Here is a 10709-nt window from a genome sequence, read left to right as displayed (position 1 = left end):
CAAATAGCCAAACTCAGTCCTGCGCAAAGCAGGAGAAAGCCATCCCTCCTTCACACTCTCCCACCTCCCTTCACCTCCTGTTCCAATATGCACCTGTATGCCCTGTGAAGTGCTCTCTGACCTTGTTCCTCTCTGTGGGAATTGATCAAATCATACATATGCGTGGCTGTGTTGGAGTCCATACCAACCTCGTTTAGTCCCACAGTGTTTCGTGTGACCCACGGAGGCTAGGAAGGCGGCCGAGGAGTCCAAGATAAGGTTCACCCACATTGATGGAAATCACCTGACCCTCCTCAACGTCTATCACACCTTCAAACAGAGTATGTGTCCTTCACTAAAATGTCCATCAAGCATGCTTTGTAACCCAGGACTAGACTAAATCTGTCTCCGGTAAACCAACCTTAATGTCACCTAACATAAATCTCTCGCCTCTCACAGACCACGAGTTGACGTAGTGGTGCTACGACAACTTTGTGAACTACCGGTCGCTGACAACGTGCACCAGCAGCTGTACCGGATCATGGACCTCTTCAACCTGCCCCGCTGCAGCACAGAGTTCACCAGCAGACACTACTATATCAACATTCACAGAGCACTGGTCCCCGGATTCTTCATGCAGGTCAGTGCTCACCGGCCAAACAGAGAAAGGGCCCAGAGGGTTCTGTCTCAGTATGTGTCATCATGCTCGACGGTGCCATTATGGTCCCCAACAACACAGCACTTGGTTTTGACCTTCAGGCAGAAGTCCCTTGTTCCCAAAACATCACAGACCAGAGTGGAGTATGTAGATTAGTCAGCTACACCATAGCTGTGTTCAAATACTCATACTAACCGTACTATTTGTGACATTCATTGAGTATGCTTATTGGTCATAGTATGGATCGAGTTTGTATGCCAAAAGTTCCCGGATGTCGTACTAAATTCACCAAAATATGAAGTATACACGCAGTGGACATTATTTCTGTACTTTTAGGGCCCATAATGCAATTCTTCAGGAAATGGGCACAGCTTCACAATATTTCCAGAATTGAAGAAAATATGCAGCCGAAGTCCGACAAGAGCGGATACAAATGAATTGCTTTAACTAATTATGACAAATGTTAAGAAAATGTTGAGCAATGTAATAAAGTAATTACTTTTCAAATAAGTTACGCTACACGTTATGTTGGCTGACAATGTGTTGGCTACGCTATCCTTATGAACCGCATAGCATATCATTACAGCAGTATGTACTGGTATGTTATCTAGCTACCTCGTTAGTTGGCTACTAATACATTGAACTTGCCAGTATATTAACTATATGCTAACTACCCAACGTTTATTGACTTGATTATTCATGTCATTAGCTCAGTGGTATAGTCGTTGTGCGTTCAATGGACATAAATTTGCTCTGGCTATCTACTCCGATTTCAGAGCACTCTCGTCTGAGTGTGCTAGAGCGCAGAATAACTGATGAACAAACACTCAACACCCGTTTAATATGGCTGGTGTCAGTAAACGTCAGCAAAAAAATTGTAATTAAATTGTTGCCAGCAGCACAGTTACAGTGACCAACCCTCTGGATAACGTGAAAACAGCCTAACCAGATCTGCTATGGTGAGTAAAATGGTCATAGTGAGGTATTTTCTCATTTGTCTGAAAGTAGCTAGCCAGTTAGCTTGTGTGCTTGACTTCAGTGCAGTTGTGATGGTCAGAACGCTCGGCTCAACCCTACTCCTCGGCCAGTGTGCGCACTGAACGCTCTGAGAGGGGAAATGCTCAGAATCAGCAAAGCAAAGTTGCTCTATTGGGTTGAGGTCTGGGGACTGACCAGGCCACCCAAGTAAACTGAACTCACTGTCACGTTCCAGGCAATGTTTTTACACTCCTCAATTGTCCCAGGAGGGCGGACGTTTCTGGATCCGGCGTGCCTGGCAACGACGATCATACCACGCTCAGTCACTTAGGTCACTCTTTTTATCCATTTTAATGTTCAATCGAACTGTAACTGAATGCCTCGATGCCTGTCTGCCAGCTTTATATAGCAAGCCATGGCCACATGACTCACTGACTGTAGAAGTGATCCATTTTCGTGAACGGTGTAGTGAATCTAATAAACTAGCCGGTGTGTCTAGTTAAGCTTATGAATGACGACACACACCACGTAGACATAGAAAGTGTTCATTAAATGTACTTTTTGGTGAAAAACAAAAATGCCCATATACAGGCTATGGCACTTTCCAAAACAAGATACCGCATACTTCGGAATTTTGGCAATAAAGCCCTTTATCTACTTCCCCAGAGTCAGATAAACTCATGGATACCATTTGTATGTATCTGCATCCAGTATTAAGGTAGTTAAATAGGTTACATTCAGTCACAGAAAGCTAACTTTGCTAGCTAGCTTATCACTTCACCCTAAAACTGTATTTGTTTAATGCAAACCATAACGCAAAGTATGCTGATTGGCTGCAAAAACGTTAACTGGGTTACATGACTGGTATTTCACTTTCTTGACAAACTGTTGCATATGAGAGGAGTGTCTTGAGAGTGATGTCTGCAACCAGTCTTAAAGCAATATACACACAATATCCCATAATGACAAATCGAAAACAGGTTTAGAAATTTCTGCAAATCTATAAAAAATTTAAAACTGAAACACCTTATTTACACAAGTATTCAGAACCTTTGCTATGAGACTCGAAATTGAGCTCAGGTGCATCCTGTTTCCATTGATCATCCTTGATGTATCTACAACTTGATTGGACATGATTTGTTAAGTCACACAGTTGACAGTGCATGTCAGAGCAAAAACCAAGGCATGAGGTCGAAGGAATTGTTCGTTGAGCTCCGAGACAGGATTGTGTCGAGGCACAGATCTGGGGAAGGGTACCAACACATTTCTGCAGCATTGAGGGTCCAAGAAAACAGTGGCCTCCATCATTCTTAAATGGAAGATGTTTGYAACCACCAAGATTCTTCCTAGAGCTGGCCACCCGGCAAAACTGAGCAATCGGGGGAGAAGAGCCTTAGTCAGGGAGGTGACCAAGTACCTGATGGTCACTCTGACAGAGCTATAGGAGTTCATCTGTGGAGATGGGAGAACCTTCCAGAAAGACAACCATCCCTGCAGCATCCCACCAATCATGTCTTTATGGTAGTGGCCAGACGGAAGCCACTCCTAAGTAAAAGGCACATGACAACCCGCTTGGAGTTTGCCAAAAGGCACCTAAAGACTCTCAAACCATGAGAAACTAAGTGTAGATTATCTGGTCTGATGAACTCAAGATTGAACTCTTTGGCCTGAATGCCAAGCATCACGTCTGGAGGAAACCTGGCATCATCCCTACAGTGAAGTATGGTGGTGGCAGCATCATGCTGTGGGGATGTTTTTCAGCAGTAGGGACTGGGAGACTAGTCAATATCGAGGGAAAGATGAACGGAGCAAAGTACAGAGAGCTCCAGAGCGCTCAGGACCTCAGACCGGAGCGAAGGTTCACCTTCCAACAGGACAATGACCCTAAGCACACAGCCAAGACTATGCAGGAATGGCTTCGGGACAAATGTCTGAATGTCCATGAGTGGCCCAGCCAGAGCCCGGACTTGAACACGATCAAACATCTCTGGAGAGACCTGAAAATAGCTGTGCCGCAACGCTCCCCATCCAACCTGACAGAGCTTGAGAGGATACGCAGAGAAGAATTGGAGACTCCCCAAACACAGGTGTACCAAGCTTGTAGCATCATACCCAAGAAGACTCGAGGCTGTAATCGCTGCCAAAGGTGCTTCAACAAAGTACTGGGTCTAAATACTTTTATGTAAATGTGACATGAGTTTTATTTTGAATAAATGAGCAAAAAATTCTAAAAACCTGTTTTTGCTTTGTCATTATGGGGTATTGTGTGTAGATTGAGGGGAAAAAGCAATTTTGTAACGTAACAAAATGTGGAAAAAGTCAAGGGGGTCTGAATACTTTACTTAGACACTGTACATCTTGATTTACCAAGTTTATCAATAGAGATTTACCATTGAAATCTAAATATTACCATTATGTTGTTAGATTAGGTAAGACAAAGTTACATTTGGTTTATTAAAAAATTGATTAATCTCTGGACCACCTGTTGTCATCAAAATGTTCTAACGTAATGATATTGACTATCAGCATAAAATATCAGACAGACATCGGCCTCCTTGACCCCTCTCCAATTTCTATATTTAAAAAAAAATCTGTATCGGCCTGCAAAAAAAAATGCATATCAGTCGTTGTAACACAACAAGTCAAGATACTTATTGTAATGGATAGCCTCCCCTAAGTGTACACACACACAGGCGCTACCAGTTAAACACATAATAAGAAATCAAGTCAATTTGCTGCCCACTCAGGGAAAATAAATGACATTTTGTTGAAAGTCCATTTCCGGAGGGAACCTGAAAACATGCGACCTGACAAGTTGAATTACGACATTAATATTTAAATATTTGTCAACATTAACCTTTATCACAAAGACAAATTTGTAGCTCATGTTGCAGTTTAGGGGCGTTTGAACGCACGTCTTTGTGCGGAGAGGTCTTTATTGAGACTGATTGCCCTGGTTAATCGCAACAGCCGTCGTCTGCATATTAAAGTACCACGAAAGGAAACAAGAAAACTCACCGCCCTCTTAACTTGGCGAAGTTTAAATCGCCTATGCCCAGAGCTGCCGCTCCCCCCCCCCCTTTTCTGTGGAATTGATTGTGTTCATTGTACATTAAGGTAGGCACTACATTCCATGAGGTCAGTGTTGTTCAACCCTACTAGTCCCATTTGGCATCAAGTATCCTACATGGTAATAACTGTTCGATTGTTGCATCACTTCAGGCTAGAAAACAAACCTACAGAAGAGGAGCGCTCGGTCAGGAAACGTGTTAAATGCATATGGACTTTATGATATACTGTATGGGTTGGATTTTGATAATACAGGTCTGTGGAAGTGATCTTGACATGTACTGTAGTTAGTCTTGTGTGGCCTGTCTGGCTAATATCTAGCCTACTTTTTCCTGTCTGTGTGTCTACCAGGTAGCCCATTTGGAGCACACAGGCCACTACCTGACGGTGAAGGACAACCAGGTGGTCCAGCTGCACCAGTCCTGTGTGCGACCACAAGCCGGAGTGGGTGATATACAATGAGTTTGTGCTGACCACCAAGAACTACATCCGCACCTGCACCGACATCAAACCAGAGTGGTATTTAGAAAACATGTGTATTGTTTGCATTGTTAGGTATACTGCACTGTTGGAGCTAGAAACAATCATTTCGCTGAACCTTTCTATAAAATACGTGTACGCTACCAATAAAATTATGTGTGTACACGTGGTAAGTTGTCAGCAGCTTACTGGCTGCCTAGCCCTATATCCATCTTGTCTAGTGAGTTGACTGCAGGCCTATAGTCAGTCCTCTCCTAGATTCTGCTAGGTGTGTGTCTATGTGCTTGGCTGCAATCAACCCGCCTGCTCCGATATTCCTCTAGACCTGTGAGAATGTGTGTGTACACGTGTGTGAACAAGCAGTCAGCCTGCTCCTTGTGTGTGTGTTTGTGAGACAGTGTGCACATTGTTGGATTACGTGGGTGTTTGTTCATCTGTCTGTGTGTGCTTGCGCATTTATGTGTCGGATGAAGTGTCTGCGGCAATCTCTGTGTGCGAACGCGGGAGAGAAAGCCTTCTCTCTCTCTCTCACACACACACACACACACACGTCATGACTAATATGTTTACTTGTCTCCTTTCCCAGGCTGGTGAAAATCTCCCCGCAGTACTAAGAGATGGATAACTTTCCCAACTGTGAAGCCAAGAGACAGTTGGAGCGCATCGTCGCTAAACTCTCAACCAAGGAATACTCTGTACTAACACTAGTGTGCATGAGAACCATCACCACCAGCATTAAGGAACTCTGAACTCTTCATCTGAGCCTTGCATTTTCTTATTTGTTGATTTTTTTTTTACCACCTGTGGTCATTGTGATTAACAGGTGGTTGGCATTGCTGTTGATCCGGGTTGGGAGTGAGCTCAGAAGGTTGAAATATTAAATGTATTTTAATAGCAGCAAAGCAGGAAGTAAAAGCAGGAAGTGTACCCATCAATATCAGCTGTGATCGTATGATTCAACTCAAATGACATTACAAAAAATACATTCCAGGTGTGTTCGTAAATTTAAACTGGAGTGCCAGAGAGTGCGCTCTGGGAGTTCTTAAATTCAGAGCTCTTAAATTCAGAGCTTTGTCAGATTGCCCGTTCGTAAATTCAGAGCATTTCGCTCTCAGAGCGCACACTGGACTCTCTGGCCGACGAGTAAGGTTGATCCGAGAGTTCTGACCTCACAGAGGTAGTCAAGCACCCAAGCTAACTGGCTAATGTTGGCTAGCTACTTCCAGACACAAATTAGAGAACAGCTGACTCTGACCATTTTACTCGCCCTAGCAGAGATGTCGATGTTTACTGACACTGGCCATATTCAACCGGTGTTGAGCGTTCGTAAATTCATTAATCAGTTATTCTGCACACTCAGGCGAGAGTGCTCTGAAATCGGAGTAGATAGCTAGAGCGAATTTACAAACGCACCCTCCATTGCATGAGCGGCAGCAGTTAGCATATTTGAAATGAACCTTCTACATTACCATGGAAATGATTGCGTCACAATACCAGGCAGTCATTGCGAGTGTACCCATGAGTTTACCAGTCAAATTGTCAGGGTTAGAGCGTCCAAGCCATTCTATGTCAATGTATGCTACTGCTGCATTGTGGGAGGTGTTGCCTAGGCAACCAAAGACTTGTTTGCTACAACATATTGCTTGTTTCCGCAAGGGAGAGGCTCACGCCTGGTGACCAAAATTTATGACGTAAGTCGCGCAGCGAGGGTTTAGGGGACGAACGGATTCAGTTATAGATCACCAGTTGGCTCCCTTTTCTGATCATCACTTGATTTCCCTGAATTTACAAGCTACTAAAAAAATTTAAAAAAGGTACTTGAGGATATTGGAAATTAAACAACACACTTCTTAAAGATCCTATTCTTATTGAAACATCAAATCGTTAGCCAAAGATATTGTTGCAAGAAAATACTTGGACATTTTTCAAATCTAAAGTCAGAGTTGTAGCCATTAAATGTGCCAAAGAGCTGATGCACTTAAAGAAACTTAGAGAAAACGAGTTGATGAGCATACTTGACAGTTTTCTAAAGAAAGATAATCTATCTGAAGAAGAGTCTGTATTTAAATCTTTACAACTAGAATTAGAACAGCTTTACAAAATGGATTGAAGAGGGAAGAAACACTAGTTACTTTTTTGCACATGAAAAGAGAAACTACAAAAGAAAGTCTAACTGCACTCAAAATGAAGGATGCGTAATGCAAAGATCCCATTACAAACAACATTTTTCAATTCCTTTTCTGAAAACCTTTACAACTCACAATTTCAGGAAGATGGTTGTGAAAGCTACATTTGCCACATTCAGAATTATGTCCCTGTAATTGATGATTTCCACTCAGTTTGCGATTCACCTGTGTCAATTGAAGAAATTAGAGGCTCTGAATTCAATGAAAAAATGGGAAATCTCCTGGCCTAGATGGCCTGTCAGTTGAATTCTTTAGGCAGTTTTTGTAGTTACTAGAAGACCCTATTTTTAAGATGTTTCAAGATTGCTTTAAAAAAAAAAAAATGGGGAAATGGTCTCCACTATGAACAGGGCCTTATTATTGCAGTGATTCCAAAGCACAATAAAGACCCTTCTCTGACAATTGGAGACCAATTACTTGATTAAATACTGACTACAAATCAACTGCTCTTGTTTATGCCAAAAGATTAAAGAATGGAATAGATACCATTATAAATGAGACTCAAACAGGATTTATGAAGGGCCATCACATAACCACAAACATTTGTTTAGTCTTGGACCTTCTAGATTATTCAGATGCAATTGATTCAGATGTGGTCGTCTTAGTTTTGGACTTCTGTAAAGCCTGATACAATTGAACATGAATTTCTCTTTAGGTCACCTACAATTCACCGAAACCAAAAAGTTGATCAAAGTCATTCGCATGTTTTACAAAGATACAAATAGTTCTGTGTTACTAAACCTTAATACATCCAAAAGATTCACTATCAACAGAAGTGTACGACAGGGATGCCCAATTTCGCCATTTTTATTCATTTTGGTTGTGGAACTTCTATCTCTAGATATTCTGAATAATGCAAATCTGCATGGTATAACCATTTTTAACAAAGAAATCAATTTCCTAACCGCCGGATGATGCTGCTCTTTTTTAATAGACAAAGACCAGGTCGCCCATGCCCTTAATGATATCACTGCATTCTCTATTGCATCAGGATTAAAACTGAATGCTTCTATATGTGAAATCTTATGTTTATAAACTCAGGGAAAAAAAGAAACGTCCCTTTTTCAGGACCCTGTCTTTCAAAGATAATTTGAAAATCCAAATAACTACACAGATCTTCATTGTAAAGGGTTTAAACACTGGTTTCCCATGCTTGTTCAAAGAACCATAAACTATTAATGAACATGCACCTGTGGAACTGTCCTTAAGACACTAACAGCTTACAGAAGGTAGGCAATAAAGGTCACAGTTATGAAAACTTAGAACACTAAAGAGGCCTTTCTACTGACTCTGAAAAACACCAAAAGAAAGATGCCCAGGGTCCCTGCTCATCTGCACGAATGTGCCTTAGGCATGCTGCAAGAAGGTATGAGGACTGCAGATGTGGCCAGGGCAATACATTTCAATGTCCGTACTGTGAGACGCCTAAGACAGTGCTACAGGGAGACAGGACAGACAGCTGATCATCCTCGCAGTGGCAGACCACGTGTAACAACACCTGCACAGGATAGGTACATCAGAATATTACACCTGCGGGGCAGGTACAGGATGGCAACAACAACTGCCCGAGTTACACCAGGAACGCACAATCCCTCCATCAGTGCTCAGACTGTCCGCAATCGGCTGAGAGAGGCTGGACTGAGAGCTTGTAGGCCTGTTGTAAGGCAGGTCCTCACCAGACATCACCGGCAACAACGTCTTCACTGACGCGGTTTCGTCTAACCAGGGGTGATGGTTGGATTCGCGTTTATCGTCGAAGGAATGAGAGTTGGAGTGGGATCGATTTGGAGGTGGAGGGTCTGTCATGGTCTGGGGCGGTGTGTCACAGCATCATCGGACTGAGCTTGTTTGCAGGCAATCTTAACGCTGTGTGTTACAGGGAAGACATCCTCCTGCAGGCTCATCCTGACATGACCCTCCAGCGTGACAATCCCACCAGCCATACTGATCGTTCTGTGCAAGATTTCCTGCAAGACAGGAATGTCCAAATTCTGCCATGGCCAGCGAAGAGCCCGGATCTCAATCCAATTGAGCACGTCTGGGACCTGTTGGATCGGAGGCGGAGGGTTAGGGCCAGGGCAATTCCCGCCAGAAATGTCCAGGAATTTGCCGGTGCATTGGTGGGAGAGTGGAGTAACGTCTCACAGCAAGAACTGGCAAATCTAGTGCAGTCCATGAGGAGATGCACTGCAGTACTTAATGCAGCTGGTGGCCACACCAGATACCGACTTTTGATTTTGACCCCCCCTTTGTTCAGGGACACATTATTCAATTTCTGTTAGTCACATTCTCTGGAACTTGTTCAGTTTATATCTCAGTTGTTGAATCTTATGTTCATACAGATATTTACACATGTTAAGTTTGCTGAAAATAAACGCAGTTGACAGTGAGAGGTCGTTTCTTTTTTTGCTGAGTTTGGGTCTGATGAAATAGAAAATATTCCTATAAAGGACTGTGTTAAATATTTAGGAATACTTCTGTCAAAAAACCACTTAGACAACATATGAATTTCTCTCCTAAAATTAAGAAAACCAAAAAGTTGTAAGTTGTAAGGTAAGTTATTATTATGCAAGCCACTGATGAGGCTGCATAATCATTAAACAGGACCCATAAACATTCCCTAAACATTCTTCAGGATTCGTCATCAGGATTGGACAACTAGTTCTTATGATCAAACTTTGAACAGAAATGAACCAAACATTTCTTTACTTCCCTATCCAAGGAAGTTGGATGAGCCCTGGAGAAGTTTCTTCGAAAGCTCCCCTGTCATCCTATGGGTCAGGAGCCCAAATAAAGCACGCTGCAGTGTGAGGCAGAGCATAAAGCCACAAGGAATTGGGCGTCAAGAGGACTCCTCAGAGAAGACAGCCATGAAGCCGGGGCTGTCCCACAGGCTGAGGTCAGCCCAGGTCCCAAATAAGGCTAGCCCAACTGGGAGAGCATCTTGGGTCCTTTCACCCCTGAAGGCTCCCTCATGGTTGCTTTGGGTTAGGGGCGTTTCACAGCGTGTGTTCAAGGCAGCTTCGACTGGCTCTGTCTGAGCTCGTTGACTTCAATAAAATCTCAGTATTATTCAGAGTTAAAGCCTCCTGACAGTTACATGAACTTTAGCGTTTTTTGTCCCCCCATGGTGGATTATGCTTTAAGAAAAATGTCAATGGTTGTGGATATGGTCTTTGAAATTAAGTGCTTATTTCCGAAAATGGTGCTTTATGCACTCTGGCCGTTGCGGGACATTCCGCTTGTGACATTTATCTTCCTGTCCCTCATTGCATATTCTCAGTTGGTCTGCGTAGGTGGTCTAGTTTCCACCGGCTCACCTCTGCCATTTCAGTTACTTTGTCCATTTGTTAAAGAAA

General features: G+C 42.9%; 1 pseudogene; it reads left to right on the top strand.

Annotated features, from left to right (window-relative positions):
* The first annotated feature begins 220 nt into the window (after positions 1-220).
* Positions 221-9740, top strand: LOC111980770 (ATP-dependent RNA helicase DHX15-like; annotated as a pseudogene).
* The last annotated feature ends 969 nt before the right edge of the window (positions 9741-10709 follow it).

This window comes from Salvelinus sp. IW2-2015, linkage group LG3 (assembly GCF_002910315.2).
Source record: "Salvelinus sp. IW2-2015 linkage group LG3, ASM291031v2, whole genome shotgun sequence".
NCBI lineage: Eukaryota > Metazoa > Chordata > Actinopteri > Salmoniformes > Salmonidae > Salvelinus > Salvelinus sp. IW2-2015.
Note: the sequence above shows the minus strand (reverse complement) of the source record. Positions and strands in the feature narration are given on the sequence as shown.